General features: G+C 44.5%; 1 protein-coding gene across 6 annotated transcripts in view; it reads right to left on the reverse strand.

The window, feature by feature from the left end:
• Positions 1–8,080, reverse strand: part of LOC121596318 (protein tyrosine phosphatase type IVA 1) — a 35,861-nt gene that overhangs the window by 5,604 nt on the left and 22,177 nt on the right. Inside the window, exon 1 of one of the 6 annotated variants that reach the window (XM_041921161.1) lies at positions 6,841–8,031. The exons of 4 other annotated variants lie outside the window; for them this stretch is intronic. The gene's annotated coding sequence lies outside the window, so the exon portion shown is untranslated. Of the gene's footprint in view, positions 1–5,716; positions 5,905–6,840; positions 8,032–8,080 lie in introns of those variants that run through there. One more of the 6 variants, XM_041921164.1, reaches the window with a different exon arrangement.

Below are 8,080 nucleotides of genomic sequence, written 5' to 3' on the forward strand. Positions count from 1 at the left end.
GCTACTACACGTTTAAATATATTTTGTTGTAAAATTTAAAAAAGGGCCAGAGCACTTTTTTGTGCGAGTTGAGCGAGATGGCCTTGTGTCAAAGATAGCAAAACATAGACGTGACCGAGTTTCTGTGAGCCGATGTCATAATTTAACAATTTGTTGGCATTTCACCAACACTGCCCCCGGTCCCGCCGTAGGATAATGGTGGTATCAAAACAAAAGAGATGTGCCCAGTACTGCTGTGCACTGCACTTCCTGCTGCTCGTACCAGAAATGGTGCCAAGGACAATTTAATTGCCCAGGGAGGATGGTTTTCGGACAGCTTTTGTAGCATGCAGCAGCTTCTGGGGCATTTCACCAACGTCTTAAAGTATTTCAACGTATTGCATCATGGTACAATTACATTCAGGGAAAAGAGTACAATCGATATGAGAATGAATGAAATTATCTCAGGGATGGATATTTCGTTCAACAAGGACCCAAAAGATTCCCGATAAAACCAACAGCTTCATCACATGTGTTTTAAGCTTGTTTTCCTGACCGCTGCTCAAATCGTCAGCTGGCGCCAAGCAACTATAACTCACGACCTAGAAGCTAATTTAATGGGATGATGCAACTGCAAGCACGAGCACGAGTTACGTGCTCTCCTGATGACCCTGACATAAATGGGCGACAGTCTCGAACGATCCTAACTAAAGGGAGCGGAAAGCCACCAACTACCCAACCATTACCGATTTACCATGATCCAACTCTGCAATGTGTAACGACTTGTTTTTTTTTAAGACCCAAACGTAGTCAAACAGATTTTCCGAAACGATCCAGCAGTCTGGTTGATAATCTTGTCGGATAATTCTACAAGGTCGATATTCCCAAGATAACGGGTACGGTTGATGCCGTAAAATGAACCTAACAAGGCATACAGAGGTTTCTCTAGCCATCTCGACACTAAACAAGCAAACACTTGAAGAATGCATGTCAGTGATATCAACATAAAACATTGGATTGGACTAGGAAGCTTAAAATTTTGAAAGATGACCATAGATCGATAGGTTATAAAAGTAGTTAGAGGAGTCTTCATAAACCGATTAATTCTATGATTTATTGCCTTTAAAGTCTTTCCATCCTGAAGTTATTGTAGCCAACTTTAAAGCAAACGAGTTGTATGAGTAACCTACGATCAATGTTGTTCGTCTGTAGTTATTTCCACCACTTTAACATTGATTCATATTCACACTATCTCTTACATCTAGGATATCTGCCACTGACTAGGCTAACCAAAATCCACAGAAGATTGATATTGAAATTTAAATACGTATTGAGAGCTCGGCTAAGCAGGATTTTCAACAGAGAGATATATTGATAACTATGCAGTTATCAAGATGTCACAGTTGTATGTTCTATTCAGGATTTTCAAACATCTTTTTCGAGAACCAGTTTAATTGAGGTTCTACATACCAGGTATGATTTTCCAAATAATTACAGAGTAGAAAGGAATTTCTCCAATAATTACAAGGCCACTTACACACGCAAACACAAATAGGGCCATAAATACAATCTGGGGTTGAATGCCAACCCCGCCGAAAGTGCTTCAGTTTACGTCCATTTTTCAAACACCATTCTATCTTATCTCTCCGCCGTCGCCAACGCCAAGTCCCCAGCACACCCCAGGAATTGCACACTAGCGATTGCGCAAAACCCCGTGTCCCAGCGACGCCTCGTCGTGCATGCACAGTCTAGAAACTTGCGTTAAAAAAAGCTTTGGTCGAATCACGCCACTTGAGCATACTGCAAAAAGCCAGACAACGAAGAAGGCAATTTCTTCTAAAAAGGTTTGTCTTTGGAGGTTCTGTACTAGACATTCCAACACACTCAAACGCGGTAGAATTTGATTGTATACATTTAATTTTAATCGCAACTCACCCCTTACCACTCCCCCTAGAGCCGATAATGTTATGCACAATCTATTAATATGGGTCTGATTGAAGCTGCAAGTGGCGGGAACGGGAATAAACAAAATACCCGCCACCGGCACACAACAGCACACTTTGCTGCTTCCATAATTGTCCCCACAATCGCTCTCGGTTTTAATTATCGAACAAACTTGGTGTTGGTGCAATTCCGATGCGAACAGCAAAACAAATCTATATGCGGGTGTGGGGTGTGTCAGGTTCAAAAAGGAGGAGGAGTAGTAGGTTCGTTTCGCACGTTGCTTCTAATCATTCTAGCACGACGATGCTTCCAGAACTCACCCATTTGACGCATGATCGATCAGTGTGTGTGTGTCTATGTGTGGTTCGTGTTTGAGTAACAAAACATACACTCCACACAAACACCGATTGGTGACTAACAAGTAACACGACAATCAGTACTAAGGACCCAACAAGAGGAGACAACCGGAAAGGAAGTAGTTGTGACGTGTGTGTATGGCCGTTGATTTTAAATCGAAAGCGAAAAAGTAGAATTTCCGCCAGCGAGCACAACAAGCGCACAACTCATGTTATGTTGTGTGTATAAAAGCACTCCACTTGAACTATTCCGACGGACGGATGGTTTGGCGGTACTACACAGGAGGTAGAGTCAAGCACACGATTGTCCTCTCCGCTAGTGACGCAAATCGTGGAACAGTTGTGCATATACAATACGCAATACAAACGCCTCACAAAACACGCCATTGATGGCGTATTGTAGCGTTTGCCACCCGACGCTCACACCACCATCAATGGGACACACACTGGGGACACACTGGCACTGAAAGAGAGCCGGCGACGAAGTGGAGAAAGAGCATCCTGGCAAGAGCTCCCCCGGGAAGTCAATTACAAATGCACCCACACGGGCGGAGAACTCCTACTGCTTCGAGGCCACAATCAGCTAGTGGGTTAGAGAGCTCCAGAGGAGACGATAGTGATGGAATGTTTGCCTTTTTTTGGAATTTCAACAATTTGCAACACTTTGTTGATATTGTAGCAGTAACAAATGAAATACTTTCCTGACAACATTCTCTAACAATCCTGGTGCTAGGTCCTACATTCTACTTGCCACTGATTGGATGCTTTCCAGTAGGAGTGCATACCACTGGAAGTAATTTTATGCTTTCTAGGAACGCGCAATTAAACCTTACATAGCGAATTAAAATTCAATAAATCATTGGCATTGATCAGCCCATTCCACACACTTTTCAATCATGAAGTGTGCAACAGTATGTTTTCCTACCCTTGCACCATGACGTCATTGGATGTAGGACCGGGAGATTTCCAATTGGATGCCACACGTTGATAGGACAACGCTGCACCAAAACAACCCACACAACAGCATCTACGTAACCTACAGTAATAGCTCGAATTGCCTTGCTCTAGTGAAAATCCAGCTCTCGGTTGCAATATTGCTGCAACATGATTGCTCTCTCACTCTCTTTTCATTGGGGTGGCAAAATTACAACTTCAGCAGCTCACGTAGGGGGATATATAGGTCACTCGCGAGAGAATGCAGCTGTAATCACGTCCTATTGGAATCACAAGCGGCAGGATAATCGAGCAGAGTGGAGGATATACTGTACAGTGAAGTCTCTCTAAAGGTGAACCTGGAAGAGCTTAAACTTTGGAGAATGTGACCTTCTTTGAGCACATATTGGAATGTTTATGACCTTCATTGAACGGTTCAACTTATGCTAGCTTAGAGAAATGTGTCTTGCGAACACATTATTCTTTAGAGATACATAAACTGTGTCACAAATGACAAGATCTTCAAAAAGGCTCATATTAGACAAGTAATTCAGCTTGAAATGACTATAGATTAGAGAGACCGCACTGTATTTGCATCAGCGCATCCCCTTAGTCATTAGCTAACCGCCCACCATCATCGTCATCATCATTCTAGTTTGGTCTGTCTCTTTCGCATTGCACACGACAACAATGCCATGCAAGTGGGAAGAAAGCAAAAACAGCAAATCGTTGCGCAACAAAACGGAGAGATGGACGCTATAAAGCAAAACGGCGAAAGCGATTACGCGCGGATTCACCGTTGATTCACCAGCGCCACACCACACACTGTGATGGAGAGCTTTTAGGGGTCCGTGGATGAGATGGAGTAGGTTGATGCTTCTCACACGATGTGGTCGGATGGAGGATCCCTGTAACATTTCGTGCGCACAAATGGTGGGCGCTAGATGCATCGGGGTGGAGTGTAAATTGTCTCTATTAAAGGGTGATTGTGAAATGCTAGCGATTACCCCCCCCCCCCCCCCCCCCCCCACTCATGCGGGGTGAAATGAAGTGCATGATTTTATACTATTATTACACGGCATGTTGGTTCGAGTGATGATATTTCACTTTGTGGCGAATGTATTGCTCTAATCCTTAGCAAATCCTTTCACATGGCACTTTAAGATCTTTGAATGCTCAAATGTCAAATTGAATATTTGAACATATGTTCACGTATTAGTTGAATAGAATAGAGGTCACGTAAGTTGGCTTTAACATGAAAGAGCCAAACTTCTATTGATTCGGAATATGTCTCCAATTCACAACCTTTGAGGGTTCCGTTTGAACTTGGAGGAACATTATCCAAAATCAGGACCAATAGAACATGAACTGAGTCGTCCCTTTTATTTTAAGAGCTTTATACTCAAAAATAAACTTCCAGTCAGTTTTAGCTGCGTGGAATGTAGTGTAGAACTGATAATTAATTGGATTGTGATTGTGTCATGAAGACAATTCAGAGAGGAGCATAGACACAGGAATCCAATCCAATGTAGAATAACTTCCATTGTTCAGTTTTTTGGTTTTCTTATGTCGTGAGTTTTCAGAAGATCTGAAGAACATTTCTGATCCTGATAATCCTTTAGGTCAGATGACTAAACACGTAGAAAATATTGTGCTATCGATAACATCATGATTAGCCGGTGCATAGCCATAAATTCTGAATAGGTTATAAAGTTTATTTATTCAAACCCAATCCCAAATTTAGGACCTTATGAACAAGGTTCGTCATCATGTTTTCAATTTTGAATATCTAAACCGATTTGAACAAATTGTTCCATCTTTCGTTCGAAAACGTCAAATCCTATTCAAACGATAGCAGCAAAATCGTTAAAGACATAATGGATCAGACTCGTGTCGGTGTCGCCGTTGTTGAATCGTTGATTAAAGACAGGCGATCGTAACTGTCGCATATAATCCATCAGCAACCAAGCAGCAGCAAAATGAACCCAGCACGTAAGACCAATTCTTGCCCCATTACCCCATCAATTATTACTATTGCGCATCTTGCATAGTGTCACCCCCGCGCGCGCGTGAGCGTGAAGTAAAATTCCGACCGGCCGCCAATGGTTGGTGCGATGGTTGGCGAAACATATATATAGACCTCAGCTGTGTTACATCGATCGTTTCCCGAGGGAGAAAGGATCACCTTCCGCGCCCAAGGAACACCGCCCAGTGGCTACTCTACTACTCCCGGGGCCCTGGGCGTAGAGTGTCAATGTACTACAACCAGCATTTGCGCACAGACGAAAACAGACACAGACACACACATGAAAGAACCCCGCGCGAGAGAACCCGATCTTCCTTCACGCGCGTTAGTCGATTTGCAAATTCGTTACAAGCGGATCTGTTTTCACATTTGTTTTTTCGCTTGTTCTATACTACCTCCACACAAACGCTCCTTCACACACACACACACATGCAGAGGGTGGCCTACGGTCGGCCCGGTTAATATACTACTAGGTCACCTTTAACGTGAGATACGATCTACTGAAGTCGCCACCGGCACAGCTGCTCGATGGGTGTCGATCACCACCACCACGCCGGCCACCATGCTCCGGGGGTCTTTGCGCCGCCTTCACGGGCCTCCTTATTTTCTCGCGTGTGTTTTGCTCGCGTACCACACTGCAACGTGATACGCCCGGACGATCTCTCGCCGGACTGATCGCGCACTAGCAGGCGCGCGTACTTTGCCTGCGCGCTTGTGCGTCGTGGTGGTCTCATCAGAACATCCGCGGAGCGCCCCGTGATGCGAACGTGCGAAAATAGATCGCACAAAGCCACGAACAAAACAAAAACAAACCGCAAAACATTCGCCCCCAAAACTGTAGCAAAAAAAAACAAAAAGAAACAGTCCAACCGGCTCCCATTCTGTTTGTTTTCGCGATCGTTCTACGCGATCTTGTTCGCGTGATCGATTTATGAAGGATGTTTTTTTGTGTGTGTGTTTTTAATGACGTTCTACGTTCGCATTCGCAGCAATGCTGGAATAATTCTCTGTTCAGCTATAAATCAAACCTGATGATTAACTGGTTTTGTTTTGTTTTCTAGCGCATCACGAACAAAGACGCAAATGTTCGCACACACACACACAAAAAAACGTCCTTTTTAGCAACCCTTATCAAGTGCAACTCAGAAGAAGCAGACTATCAACAGCTCGATAGAATTCACACCAAAAGGTGCGATAAAAAACAACCACTTGCCAATCAACAATCACCTGCATGTCTAATATAGATGCGACCAGTCTGGCCCTGGTGACGGCAGAGCAAAGCTTGCAAACTAACAGACCCCCTCGCATACGTGAGAGCGAGAACCCAGGGGTAAGATAACCAGGACGGAGGCTTAAATCAACCGCAATATGACAAACGCCACCCCCGCAAGGTGAATGAAGGTAGATAACACACCACAAAAATATTGAAACAACCCGAGGGCAACGTGAATCATCACTGTTCGTCTGTACGTGCCGTCGTCTTCGTTATTGAAAGAGGGCTTTAGGTGAGTAACTGGGTAAATGTTCGCATTGCGCAGGTTGTATGATACAAGATAAATGTAATGTAATTCTGATTGCAGTGGAATCACACGGGACACTTACATTAAAGGGCAGGCGTACGTACGGGCAATGATCGACCCACTCCGCCTTGTATATGAATATCCTTGAACTTCTTCACGACTTGTTTTTTGACGATTGCACAAAGAATTGGGGTACAATAATTGCTTTCGGCACACTTTCAACTGTACACTCAGAATCTCTGCCTAGGTTCACAGTATCATTCAGATCACAGTATCAGTTCACCAAAACACTGCGTATGGACGCTCATGTAACGCTCTCCTTGAAGAACGCTTCCTGTGCGCTGACGGTTCGGCGACGAATGGTTGCGTCCTGTTCGCGGTGGTGCGCGGAAAGCAGGACAACCACAACAACGCTCTGCACCACTGCTGCCGGGTGCAAACAGTAGTACGATCGGATGCTGACGATGGTCAAGATGTCGTCGGGACAGTGCCCCTTACTGTCAATCATGTAAAGGAAGAGGAACCTCCGTATGCTTTTCCCCCTTGTTCCCACACTCTATTGGGAATGTTTTTTTGTCTTCTTCTGGTCCTTCACTTTTGTTGGCAAATGTTTATCTCCCACGGGTGAGTTATTCTTCTCAGTGCGGTTCACTTTTTATTCTGCCTATATCTCGCACGATGACGCACGATGAGAAATTATGGAAATGATGGGTAGGAAGAAGGTCGACAAAACCACTTAGTTTGCACCGGTCGATCACACGCTAGCAACGCACAACAATAATCACTTCACTTCAGTTTAATCCCCATACAATCACATTGAATCGTTTATTCTTCATTTTAATCAACACTATTCAAAAACAGGGGAAGTACTATGATGTGTCAGGAGGCAAGTAACTTGCCAACAAGAAATATATCACAACACAAGTTTAGAATTTCGATGGCAAGAGGTTTGGGAATTCCCTATTCGCTCACTGTCAGGCTGACTTTAGCCGTCTACGCCCGATGCCTACCAAAATGTCGTACAAGTTCACGAAAACCCAGTCCCCCCAACGTGTATGAGAGGATCGTTCTATACGGAACAGAGCGATCACAAGATCCGTTAGATTCGCCAAGGCACAGTCACTGTTTGGTGCCACTGGTAACAAGATGCTTATCAGCGATCCAATTTCCTGCCGTACGATCTCAGCTGTGAACAAGTACTACGCGGGCAAGCCCGGGACGTGTGCTAAAACACTGCGCGTTCTGTGCCCTGCCTGCCTACTATCAAACGCTGATCTTGCGGCTAAAGCGCGACTGACGAACCCCCCCTTCCCCCTCCCTCT

This window comes from Anopheles merus, chromosome 3R (genome assembly GCF_017562075.2).
Source record: "Anopheles merus strain MAF chromosome 3R, AmerM5.1, whole genome shotgun sequence".
Lineage (NCBI taxonomy): Eukaryota > Metazoa > Arthropoda > Insecta > Diptera > Culicidae > Anopheles > Anopheles merus.